Consider the following 13,359-nt stretch of genomic DNA (forward strand, 5'->3'; position numbering starts at 1 on the left):
ATTGCTTTGTGATGGGTTTTCTGCTTTATTGCAACACATGTTGGTGACTTGGCACCTCAGTGTTCAGAAAACTGAGGAATTCATCAAATCAATTTCTCTTTCACTTCGTAACAGGTGTCCCTCAGTTCGCATAACAGTTGTAACTACACAAAATAGGACAAAACAATTAACGCAAATTTTCTTCCACAGAAGACAAATGTGTCCTCCCTAAATGTGCCATGTCTGCTCCGTTCCCTCAACAGGTGGCCATTGTACAAGGCACTTCATATCTAACATGGTCCTGAAGTATGAGCACATACATTTACGACCTTGTCTCTCACAAAATGACATTTCTGTACAACTAAACTGCTCCACAAATATGTTTGGTAGGAAATGTAATCCTTAGCTGGATTAGTTTCAGAGACAAAGTTTGGTTTTTTTTTGTATGAAAGAAGCGTTACATTCTTCAACGGCAGCAGTCTCCAGGAGATGACTGGGGTGGATGGACGACGTAAAAAAGCACGTCGTCTGACAACAGAAAGAGTAAAACATGTCAATGAGGACAGCTTTACTGCGAATTAAGATGTATTAAATTACTGTCTATGTGAGCACAGAGATTAGGAGAGAAGCAGACAGATGAAGGGCGAGTCCAGCCCCAGACTAGGTCTGGACCTGGTCTGGTTTTTTGGTTACCAAACAAAAACAACAAAAAGTGTGAATGGTATTCATTAAATAAATCATAAGTCACAGGAAACCACAGTATCTACTGTGTAACCAGATTTTACACTGAGGTCCAGGCTGTTGTACAAGTCAGGGATTTTTTTCCACATGCTAATTCATCCAGTTCTTCAGAACTAGCCTTGGTCTCAAGTTTATCGACTCCTTGCAAATCATCTGACTGGCTGCACCGTTTGAGCACCGAATGGGACTTCCCAAGGCTCATGTGAGTCAATGTATTGATATAAAGCGAGCCCCCTGTGAATGTGGAAAAAGCAGACTGAAAGCATGATGTGAAGGTCAACTGTTTAAGATGACTCTCAGATCGGAGCCATCGCTCAGTGAAGTCAAGTAATTGGGCCCTCCAGTAGGAAAGTGGGCAGATTTATGAATTTTCCCCAAGAACACTTTTCCTGTGAATCGTGACTAGGTTTCCTATATTTATCAGAAAATATAATCCAAAAAATAGAACAAAAAACTCTCCGTAATAATGCACACATTCTTCTACACTGTCATCATCTTAATTCATGGCTGATCTAATAATTATTGTCTTAAAAAATACCGGCATCTACAGTGGGACGAAGACACTAAGTGTGGCCATGCAGACACCAAAATGCTGTTACCCCACAGGTGTACATGTAAACTATGTAGGCCTACGTAAATGCCTTACTTATACCGTCTAAAGTGGCTGTAATGGATATTTAAACAATAAGAACGTGTGAAATGACAATGGTCCCTGGTTGTGATGAACTTACTGAGAATTAGCAGGCAGATGTTTTCAGAGGAACAGCTGTGAAAAGTCACTGTCCACTACCTGCTCGGCAGCAAGCAGCAGACAGATGCAGTCAGAGACCAGCTGGTGAACGTAGCGGTGCATTTTGCAGCTAAAGAGCCAGATATTTCCCTCAGGAGCCGGTGGAGACCAAAAACAGAATGGTTTTGTTCACTGTTGTGTTCACGACTTGCTTCTGCTGCCCCCAAGTGGGCAAAAAATCAGTTATTGCAGGTTTAAGAAATGAAATTAGCTACCTAAATGCCTGAAGTTACTCACTCTTATTGCTGCTGTTATTTCCTCCAACCTTCCAGTGTTACTGCCAGTAATCCAGTGTTCATCTTGGGGAATAATCTAAGTAGATAAATTATCACACTACAACGTTTGACCCTTCCATTACATTTCGAAGAATCGAGACAATATTCACAGGGGCAATGAAAATAATAAAATTGCAGTCTTTATCAGAAAAAAAGTTTGCTTGTTATAAAAGTTACTGAGGCCCAGACCTCTGGGACCTCAATGGTAGCGACGCTCACATTATTATGTGTATTAATGTAAAGTAAAGGAAGTGCGATGGTGTGCTTGAGCTTCAGACTGGGAAACCTCTCGCAGTACCAGATCATCTGTAAATCCGTTCATTGAGTCAGAGGTTCAAACAAAAAAACAGAGAGAGCAAAAGCTCGAATGACATTCCCTGCGTATACTGTATCTACACACATGTAGCAATCTAGCAACAAATTATGAAATGACTGATGACTGAGTTGTGTTTACAATCCTCCTCTCCTGCTGCTAACATCCTCAACAAACCCCACCAAGACGATACTAATAATAAAGTTTAAAAAAAACCATTTAAATGAGATTAGAGAGGCCTAAAAAACAGTTGCGAAAACGACTAGATAAAAACGACTAGATAAAAACGACTAGATAAAAACGATTAGATAACATTAAAGGAAGCGGAAACAACTACAATCAGAGTAAGATACATGACAGAAGTGAAGATACGCGGGGAAAAAGAAAAAAAAAAAAAAACAGTCTCTTGCTGCTTGCACAGATTGACAGCTGTAAAAACACTGCAATAATTGAAGGCAATCAGATAAACATATGCAGTTTGAGGTACTCCAGTTACTGTATTGACTTAATCACAAGCCTCAGCGGAGCAAAGGTCCATTGATCGTCTGTCCACCGAACATGTAAATGGATCAATGATCAACAACTGTGGAAGGTAACATCTACATTATTAAAAGACAGTGTACTGGCAACAACACTTGTAACACTTAAGCTGTAGTTGTTGACGACTCCTGCGACAGCCAAACGATGAAATGATTTTCAAAAACACTGACCTTTAGATGTTGTTGCTGTAACAACAGATCCGTGGTCAGATTATATTAAGTTCTGTCAGCATTGACGTTTCTCTGTCAACGAGAGAAAATTCTAGTCCTGCTCCCCTGATGACAATGATCTTAGAAATTAGTTTAAGGTTTTTACACGTAAATGCGCTTCATCTGGCTTTGCCTGCTGCAACACGGCTCAGTGTCCCAGTGTACTGCACATACATCCATGCTGAGATTAGTTTGCTGATGGCTGCCAAGAAACTGATGTTCCAACTGATGTTCAAAAATCCTGACTGTCACTCTGTCAGTGACTATTAGAACAGCCTGGAAATGGGTTATAAGGGGCTTGAATTTTCCTATAAAAAAAGAAACAGACGTAGCATTGACTCCCCCTAGAAAAGTATCACTCATGGCGCAGCTCGCCAAGCTTTAATCGGCTCGTTACTGTGCACAATCCACAGAGTTCCTAAGATACTCAAAACAGTGACGCTATTCATACACAGGGTGGCAGTATAGGCCACAAACAGGGAACCTACTGTAACTCACTGCAGTGTTGTCGGTTTTGGTGACTCTGCGGTGAAGCACAATGGCAAAGGTGCTGTTAGAAAAGTAAATAAATGGTGGGCTGGTACGGGGTCGTTTGGGCTAAGAAAGAATTACACGCGGTACACTGAACTATAAGCTCGCAACCTTTTCATTTGTATTTGGGCTTTCGCTGAAGTCCAAAATGTTGCTACAGAATTAAAGGGAAGGAAACTGTCACCGATCGGCTCACTGTGTAGTAGCATTATTAGTCCGGCCACAGCAGGGTCTCATGCTAACACCTAACAATAACATCAACATCATCAACTAAAATCCATAGATTTCTAATCAAACAACGTCACAAAGCAGACGGAGAGAAACATGGCAGCCTGGCAGTTGACAATCAAAACGCCGCAGATGGGACAAACAGACAGGTTGTACATGGTCTGTGTAGGAAGACAATGTCTCAGAAAATTGACTTTTTTTTTTTTTTATCCTATACTGATCCAATCCTTTGTGTTTAACTTGCAACCAAACCTTATCTGGTTTCAAACCAGGTAACTAGGTGGCATTTACAAATCATGCACCCACCTACAGCATCTGTCCATCTAGCTTTCTCTCTTTCACGGGTCCAGAAACGGTGATGAAATAACCAGACTGTCAAAACTCACAGCAACAGGGAGCCCCATGACATTACTCTCTATTTAAATGAAAATTTATGTTAAAATCAAGATTTTGCATATTTATTCGTTTTTGTTTGGTTTTTTTAAACGGTACATTAATCTTCCATGAATTTATCTGTTCTGTTGCTCAGCTCTCTTGTTATCAATAATACTGATATCATTATCGTCTCTGTAGCCTGCTTCACTGTTTTATTTCCCTATGGCCATGCCTGTCTGCCTTAAGTATTCTTCCCAGTTGTTGCTAAAACACACAAAACACTTCTCTTCTCAAGAAAACACATCTTCCCCAAAGAGCTTGACCACTCTGGTGACAATCACCAAAACTGTCCAATCAGTGAGTTACCAGTCAGTCCTCTTAGTTTGTTTGTAAAAAGTCAGTGTGAACACGAAGTGGACCGGAACCGAAAGACAACAATGGCACATTTTTTGGAATGGAACAGGTCCAAATGAAAACGTCATTCCTCAGATTGTAAACACCCTGTGTGAAGTAAAACTACAGCTGCAAAGTAAGATTGATTACACGATGATCAGAGGTGGGACCCACTGAGCTTTTCCCCCTACTGCTGCACGAGCTGCTGACTTCGCAGACGATTAGTAGCATCACGGCGCTCCTTAATGCGATGGTGACATAGACCCATCCCGGTTTGTAGAGGAATTTCAGTGCGCTGTTCTGCACGGGTGAGTGTCAAGCCTTTAGAGACTGTTTGGGGACTAAAACTGTGCTCACAGAACTCCAGTAGGGTCCTGATGCATAAGCTTAAATCCTTTAATTTAAATGTCACTGAGCAGCAGCAGAGTCTGTACCTTTGTCCCCTGACTTCAGAGGGAGCTGCATTTCTCCACAGGTGCAGTAAATAAATGAATAAATAAAGTAGATCATTATTTCTGTGGTTTACACGCATTAGAGGTCATTTGGCCAAAATTAAGACCATGTTAAGGCAGCGTTTGTTCAGTGGTGTAGTTAGACTCCACCGTATGAGACACAGAAAATGCTGTCTCAACCGTTCACACTTTTAAAGCATCATTCCTTTTCTCCCTGCACTGATGCAATACGCACTGCACCATGGGAACGCAGACCACTTGACAGTGTATTCAGATTTTGGCCAGGGTTCCCAATTGGTGTTGTTAGAGAACATGACTACAGTTTTCATTAGAGCCATAAAACTGCTTTGGGGATGATTCACGGACACAGTATCTCTGCTCAGCCAGGACTCACAAATACACTCAGCCAGACTCCAGAGAGGTAGCTTTGAATAAACCACTCTTCTACATGTTGGCAGCCGTCGCATGTTTGTTGGCCACCAGCCTACAAACCCACCCACCCACCCACCCACCCACCCAGTCTTTGTCATTTCAATGAGAATGTTGAGAACACGAAGACAAAACAAACTCCCGTTGTGTGTCTTTGTGACTTGCTTTCTCTGAAACAGACACTCGTACACGCGCTTGTTCATATACACATGCAGTGCACACTGTTTACAGAGGTGATCCGGTGTACCCACACTTTGCTGCCTCTCCCTCTCGGAAGCCCTGGAGGGCCCAGCTGGGGGCCAAAATGATTGATTAACACTTTACTCTCTCTCCAGTTTTGGCTCCACTGACACCATGCAGGAGAGAACAGGTGTCTCATTTTGTGGCTTCCCACAATCCTCGCTGTCTCTCACTCACTCACTCACTCACACACACACACACACACACACACACACACACACACACACATACACACACACACACACACATACACACACACACACACCACCTGTTGATGGCTACCAATCGGTTTCAGAAAAAAGAGAAGAGTAGATTGAAAAAGACAGGTGCAACATTTTGACATTTTGTGTTCAGAGTCAGACTTAAGCTGTAGCTCCAGTATCAATGTAAAACTACTTCCTGTAGTTCCAGTATCACAGTAAAAGTACTTCCTGTAGATCCAGTATCACAGTAAAACTACTTCATGCAGTTAAAGAGTCACAGTAAAACTACTTCCTGTAGTTCCATTATCAATGTAAAAGTACTTCCTGTAGTTCCGGTATCACAGTAAAAGTACTTCATGTAGCTCCAGTATCACAGTAAAAGTACTTCATGTAGCTCCAGTATCACAGTAAAAGTACTTCCTGTAGCTCCAGTATCACAGTAAAAGTACTTCCTGTAGTTCCAGTATCACAGTAAAAGTACTTCCTGTAGTTCCAGTATCACAGTAAAAGTACTTCACGTAGTTCCAGTATCACAGTAAAAGTACTTCCTGTAGATCCAGTATCACAGTAAAACTACTTCATGCAGTTAAAGAGTCACAGTAAAACTACTTCCTGTAGTTCCATTATCAATGTAAAAGTACTTCCTGTAGTTCCGGTATCACAGTAAAAGTACTTCATGTAGCTCCAGTATCACAGTAAAAGTACTTCCTGTGGTTCCGGTATCACAGTAAAGGTACTTCCTGTAGCTCCAGTATCACAGTAAAAGTACTTCCTGTAGTTCCAGTATCACAGTAAAAGTACTTCATGTAGCTCCAGTATCACAGTAAAAGTGCTTCATGTAGTTCCAGTATCACAGTAAAAGTACTTCATTGTGCCGTGACTGGTCTCTGATTCCCTCTGACGTGATCAGATCATTGATCCTGAGTCACGGAGGCTTCGGCAGCGTTTTACTGCTGGAGCTGCTCCAGGTGGAGCTGCTTTTAGCTACGTCACAGACAGGGAGAGAGTTCAGTCCACTATGGTCCCAACCTGGGGGTGGGGCCCCTCCAGTGGGTCATCAGGTGAACCTGAGGGGTCGTCAGATGATTCATGGGAGTAAAGAAGAGAAAACAAAGCCCTGATTCACTGATCTATTGTCAGTTTTTGGACTTTTTCTCTAATCTTTGATTTCTGGTGACATACTGATCTTTTGAACAGTGACTGAACTGAAACCACGTGAGAAGCTTAGAGGGAAAATTGTGGAACTGAAAACAACTCGGAGACGTTTGACACAGGACAAGGAGACACACACCGATTTTTATAAGAGGTCACATGACAAAGAGGTGGGCAACCATTGCTTTAATCTTTGACAATGTATTGTATTTTATAAGCTCATCTTATATCGTTTATGTAAAATCTTTAACTGAAACGAAGCCAGTAACTGAAGCTGTCAGAAAAATCTAGTGCAGCAAAAAGTGTTATATTTGCCTCTCAAATGTAGTGTAGTAGAATATAAAGTACTGCTGCTTCCTGGTGGTGTTTCTTCATGCACTCAGCCACCCAGCGACTGTAATCTATGTCAATTTCTATGAGCACCGCTTTGATGCTGTATGATTATACCAACTTTGTTCAGATATTAAAAAAATATTCTGCTGTTTTCAAGACATGTCGAAAAGTCTCAAATTCTAACTTTCCACTGAAATGCAGCAGCTCCAGTGTTGCCAGATTTGGTGGTTTATTTATATTTAACTGAAAATTACAATTTACGACAGTTATTGGCTCTGATTGGACTACAATTTATTTTGACTCAAAGTGCAAAATGCTTTAAACATATAAAGTTGCACTTTCCAGCCTCCCAATTTCCTACTTTCTGTCAAAGCTCTTCTCCGTCATACATTTCCTATCACCGCATCTGACCAATCGAGGGTCGTCCCATGGTCCTGAACCCATCTATGAACCAATCAGTTGTTGAATCCTGCTCTCACTCAGCCTGAGAGATTTATCCTCCACCTGCTGGCTCCATCATCACGCCTCTCTCTTGTGGTCCTTTTGTTTTCTCCCACCGATGAAAACTCATCCAAACACCAAAACTCCCTGCGGCAGTCTCAGCTCTCAACAGATAATGTGACTCATTTCCAACTGATCTCTCCTTATTTAAATATTGGCATTAGATTAGCTGTTGCAAAGTGACAGTACGTCACCCGGCACAGGATGTAAAAACCATCTGTAATAAATAATGATAGGATCTTCAGTGCTCTCTAGCTGACACACACACACGCACAGCAAACCGCATATAATCATATACAGGACACAGATAGTCACACGTGATCACTCACACACACACACACACGTGCCTGTTGTTGGTCCCACAGTGGGAATTCAGTTCACATTCCTACAGACTAGATGTACTCAGATGCACACAGAGCTACATATCTTGGCTGATAATCTCACTGATGTGCATATTGCTTCATATCAGAACACGTGATGGGGATTTCATTGCATTTGAAATGGTGCTTAGATAACATGGATCAAATACAACATGGTTATGTTTTAGCACGCACTGAGGTTTGCGAAAATGATGGAAAACCTCATGAACCACACGTGAAAGTCCCCGTTTTTCTGCTTTCTAATGCCCAGCTACTACACATCTACGGTGTCGCTGTACTCATCGAGCCACGCACAAATTGGAACACACAAGTCCTTGAAAACTTTCTTGGAATATAGAACTAAAACTTCTTCACTGACAATAGGACACATTTATTAAGTGACTTCAAATGGAAACAAAATTTTGCCGCAAGAAATACTGCTGCAGGTAGAGGTACATCAGAGGAATCCTAATAAGGAGAACTGAGTACACTGACAAGGGCAGACGCTGAAGATGCCCTGAAAATGATCACAAATCAAATTAACATTAGCTTTACTCCTGTTGTTGGCACCACTAATAGATGGGAAAAAAGTAAAAGTGATGTAACATCCAATCAAATGTTCAAATCTGAAGGAAAAATGCAAAAACCCGGCTCAAACTACCCTGGTCTGGATCATACTGCTAATGCTGATGTTTTGTTGATCTCCAGGACTAACAATATTTTGTACATTCACTGCAGAACATGTTTTGGTTTGTTTTTTAAAGATGTGTGCTCATATGTATGGCTCAAAAGAAACTTGAGAAATAGCTTTTATTCCTGAGTTTGTGAGTAGGAATAAAAGTGGAGGACTCAGATTTCCCCTTTTAGCACCAAGTACCACAACCCTGGAACTCTACTCCACTGTGACTGACAGTTTGAATGACTCCGAGCTGAAAGACTTCTCTCTCTCCTCCACTGCTGCTGCTGCTTTTTATCATTTTTAATACCATCATTATTACTCATTCTGCTCATACACTGACTCATGCGAATCAACACTTGCTCTCCTCTAAGATGTTCTTACAGTATCTTCCTCTTCCTCCAGGGTAAGTGCAATGAGCAGCTTTAACATTATGACATTAAAAATCAGTGTGGTGTCAGTAAGACCTGAGCGCAATAGCTGAGGGTGGAAAAGTGGCTGTTTAAATACATTATTAAATGCACACAGCCCATTTCAGTTAATTGAAGGGCTCTGGGCTACATCTTGCTTAGCGTGTGGATTGCTTTCGCCATTGTCAGAAAGGACTTAAGCAACAGTTTATGATTTATTATTTCCATTTATGCAGCAGATATTTTCTTACTTAATCTACCATATCTGTTGCCCAAAGTGCCCACGTAGAGAGGCAGAGTTCATTTTACCGCTGACAATATTAGCCAAACAGTCTGAGTCACAAGTCTTCTTGCTGATGAAAAATACTGCTGGAAGACGAACAGTTGCGGGATGACATTAAATCAAAGATTGCATTATGATCCCTGCTTTAAGCAATTCCACTGCAAAGGATGCGGAATCATTTGAATTATTAGCCTCTTTTGACACCAGAAGCAGCCCGGTTGGAGACAGGCGACAGGTTGATGGGTTGGCTGCTGGTACCAAGAGGGAGGGGGAGTCCAAATAACCGTCCAGTGAGGAGGGGGCAACTGATGTTACATCTGTACCGCCGTCAAAAACTCTCAAAGCAACTATTAGCCAGACACTGAACCCCAAAGTGCACTGGTGGTACTGTATTAAAATAATGTCTGAGGTCTTTAAAAACATCCACTCGTGTTTACGACTATTATCTGTAAGTCTATGGTGGCGATATGGAAGATGGTATTCTAAAGATACACTATTAGCCTGAATAAAATGATTAAAAAAATGAATGGTTTTATTATATTCAAGAACTAGATAATTACATACTATTCACAACATTAGATATTGTTTTTGAATGGAAAATGTCCCCTTCAGAGAGCGTTGATTAATGGTTATTTGTTGCTGGCCTAGCAAGTTTCCTCAAGACCATTTATACAGCGGTGTCTCTTTTGAAGGTAGTCAGACCTTAAAATGTTTTGTCGAAACAAGTCAAAAGCGTCTCCCAATCACGCCTACAGAAACAGACCGAATCATCTGTCAAACTGTCACAGATGAGGAGCTCAAAAAAAGTCTGAAAAATTCCAACCCGCAGAGAAAATAATTTTGAGCCTGTCAGGAGAGTGAGTGAGTGTGTGAATGATAGACGGGTTACACAAATGTGGGATTTAGCATCTCCTTTAATGGAAGTATTTAATGTTTCACTTTTACGTCTCATGATCAGGGTCATTATATCTGGGCCAATCTGGACTACTTGATCTGGAATCAATTATATTACGTGACTACTTGATCTCTGAAAAATGTGTGAATCAACAGCACCTAATGTACGCACAGGAGACTGTGCTTAAATTTGGGTGAGCATTCCTGTGGAAGCCCCGTATTCATGCTAAATGATGTATTGACCTCTCATTAGACCTTCCAATAGGTATCAGGCTCAGACAGTTAACGCCATACTCTAGGCCCGACTTAATGAACCTTTAAACTGCTTGAATCCTACTCTCACCCAAACAAGGAGCTGATACTCGGCAGCTTGTCCTTGACCGTGGCCTTATGTCTGCATTGTATCTGCTTAATCTTGGGACAAACCTACAGACGAGCTGAAAGCTACAAAGACTGGACAAACCACACATCAAGGTTGTTTCCACCAACTCGCACAGATCTTTTCGTCTCTGACAGTCAGGTAGGAGCATAAACCTTACGACTGAGTAGATCCACTAGACATCCCACTGAACCACTGCTCAGTAACCACTGGTGCGCGCTGGAGGTAGACGACCCCGAAAATCCGCGGAGAACAGCGACTGCCACACGTGTTCTTGTACGAAGAAAACCAGCAGGTTGTTCTGTTTCTATGCAGAGACATTTCTGCTGAAGAGGCCAAAAGAGGAGCAAAGAAGCACAGAGTTTTGTGATGGATGGAGAGACGTAGGACTGCAGAGACTGCAGAGGGACCTGGAGCTGAGTGAACTTTGTGAAATGAAAATAACTTAAAGTAAAGCTGTTTATCTACTGGGACAAAAAATGGGTCCTGGCATTTTGGCCCAGGCCAGCCCACCACAATCGATCACACAGCACCCATCTCGGCGCTCCCCTGAATATGTACACCAACCGTGCCAATCCCTAAAAACAGAATCAAGGAATGTTTACAGATGGAAACATGATAGATACCTTCAAAAAGTGGCGTTGTGAAACTGTATACTCCACTCTGATTAATTCACTGATGAATCCTGAGACAAGCGATGGAATCCTGTGTGTGAGAGGGAGAGAGAGAGAAAACAGACATGATAAATAACTAATCAGATGATGGGTGTTTTCCAGACAAGGTAGCATTGCATGAACTGTAAACTCACCGAGTCAAAAAGGAATCGGGTGGACTCCCTTCGATGTACCCTTTAACAAACATGTGAAGGCGTCCTGTAAGGGGAGAGGGGGGGGGGGGGTTATTTCATCTACATTATTAGGCTACAAGAGCAGCTTTCTCAGTAACTATAACTAATAACATAATGATACAATCAAGTCCAGAATTACTGGATTTCCTGATAAAGAAGTGCAAAAAAAGCTGCACTGACAAGACAATACAATACAGGTAATAGACAAATTGTTATTTAAAAAATAAATTAAAAAAAGGGACGTCTCGATTTCATTTCTGTATGTTGCCCAGCAACACCCACACAAAAGCTGGCTCCCAAACACGTTTTTATTCCCAGGTCCCCGGAGAGCAGCGTTAGCCTACAGCCTGATAAATAAATGAACAAAACAACAACCGCTGCCAGCTGACTCACTGTTAATGCTGATGAATGGAGGCCGACCAAATAACGACGTGCTTCCAATCAGACAACGTATCTGAGCCGCACTGAAAGATATTTTTAGCTCACCAGGGAAATCATACACACACAGACAGCTAGCTCGCTAGCTAGCCGCTAGCAAACGTCTACAAACTGTGTTAGCCACTGGGACCTCGTAACGATAACTTTATAACTAACTAGCTAGCTAGCTAGCTAGCAAACTACACCTGAGGCGGAGCAGAGTGTGCAGAGTTTGTTTTATTGTACTGTTGTCACCATAACTTTGCGGCTAGGTTGTTCTCCGCCAGCAGGTTTTTGCTCAGTGTCACCAAGTGGATCTTAATGGGCTCCAGTGTAGCATAGCCTAATGCTAACCATGATCATCATCATCATGTTGACTCAGGCAGTCTGCCCGTTGTTAGCTCCGGCTTACCGCCAGTTCTACTGCCTCTGCCTCCTCACTGTGCCATCATCATCATCATCATCATCATCATCATCATCATCATCATCATCATCATCATCATCGGCTAGGGGTGCTGAAGAAGGTCCTGCCACAAACATATGAGGTAGCATCTGCCTGAAGAGCTTTTTTTTCTTTTTTTTTGGCCCGCACTTTATCTGCTACTCCCCAGCGTTTCGTCCACTTTGGCACTTTATTTTATTTTATTTTATTTTTATTGTATTTAATTTTATTTATTTATTTATTTGATTGATTGATTGATTGATTGATTCAGGTGCGCTGGTTATGAAGGCAGGTAGACCGAAGGGGGAGGGGCTTGAGGATGTGACTGGGCCAGCCCACTGACGCCATCATTGGCATAACATGAAACATGTTTGAACAAATCTTTATGAGAAGTCTTTACATCTAACATGCCGTATGTTTCACCTGCTTCATCAGCACCAGCTGACCCAGACCGTACCAGACCCGGTCCAACCTGATCCCGTCTGTTCAGATACAGTCCCGGTGTGTGTCCCTGCCTCAGGCCAGACTACACTGGCTGGACAGGCAGTGTCCTCCGAATGCCACGACCCACTCAGTGACAGCCATCACTGTTTTTATCTGGTTCCACTCGTCTAGCCCGTAGCCGCCAGCTGAACCCTACCGAAGGCTAGATGGGTCATAGTGCTGTTGATAAATAATGAATACATTAAATCAATAAACGACAGTGAAATAAATGAATAAGCGATGAAATCCAAATAAATCAGCAGCCACTGAAATGAATGAACACTGTATCTGTTTATTAGTATTAAACTCCATTCTAAAAGTATGTTTTAATGAGCATCTATTTGCCGGCTGGCTTTTTTCTTTCGTTTGTTTTTTTCAGTCTTTTTTCCCCTTCCAGTGACGCCTCTTTTATTTTGTTTCAGGATGACACTCGCTTGTCCATCGACCTCTGGGCCCGGATCAGCGATTATGACTGGTTCATCCGT

At 42.0% G+C, this 13,359-nt stretch overlaps 1 long non-coding RNA gene across 2 annotated transcripts in view; it reads right to left on the bottom strand.

Annotated features, from left to right (window-relative positions):
• The window catches only part of LOC120782962, a 55,076-nt gene extending 42,530 nt beyond the window's left edge, over nucleotides 1–12,546 (bottom strand). Inside the window, exons 1-4 of one of the 2 annotated variants that reach the window (XR_005706284.1) lie at nucleotides 11,926–12,546; nucleotides 11,494–11,557; nucleotides 11,312–11,390; nucleotides 10,276–11,011 (exon numbers count right to left, since the gene is read on the bottom strand). This is a non-coding gene — a long non-coding RNA (uncharacterized LOC120782962). Of the gene's footprint in view, nucleotides 1–10,275; nucleotides 11,012–11,311; nucleotides 11,391–11,493; nucleotides 11,558–11,925 lie in introns of those variants that run through there. The other variant, XR_005706285.1, reaches the window with a different exon arrangement.
• Between the last annotated feature and the right edge of the window lie 813 nt (nucleotides 12,547–13,359).

Source organism: Xiphias gladius, chromosome 21, assembly GCF_016859285.1.
Source record: "Xiphias gladius isolate SHS-SW01 ecotype Sanya breed wild chromosome 21, ASM1685928v1, whole genome shotgun sequence".
Classification (NCBI taxonomy): Eukaryota; Metazoa; Chordata; class Actinopteri; order Istiophoriformes; family Xiphiidae; genus Xiphias; species Xiphias gladius.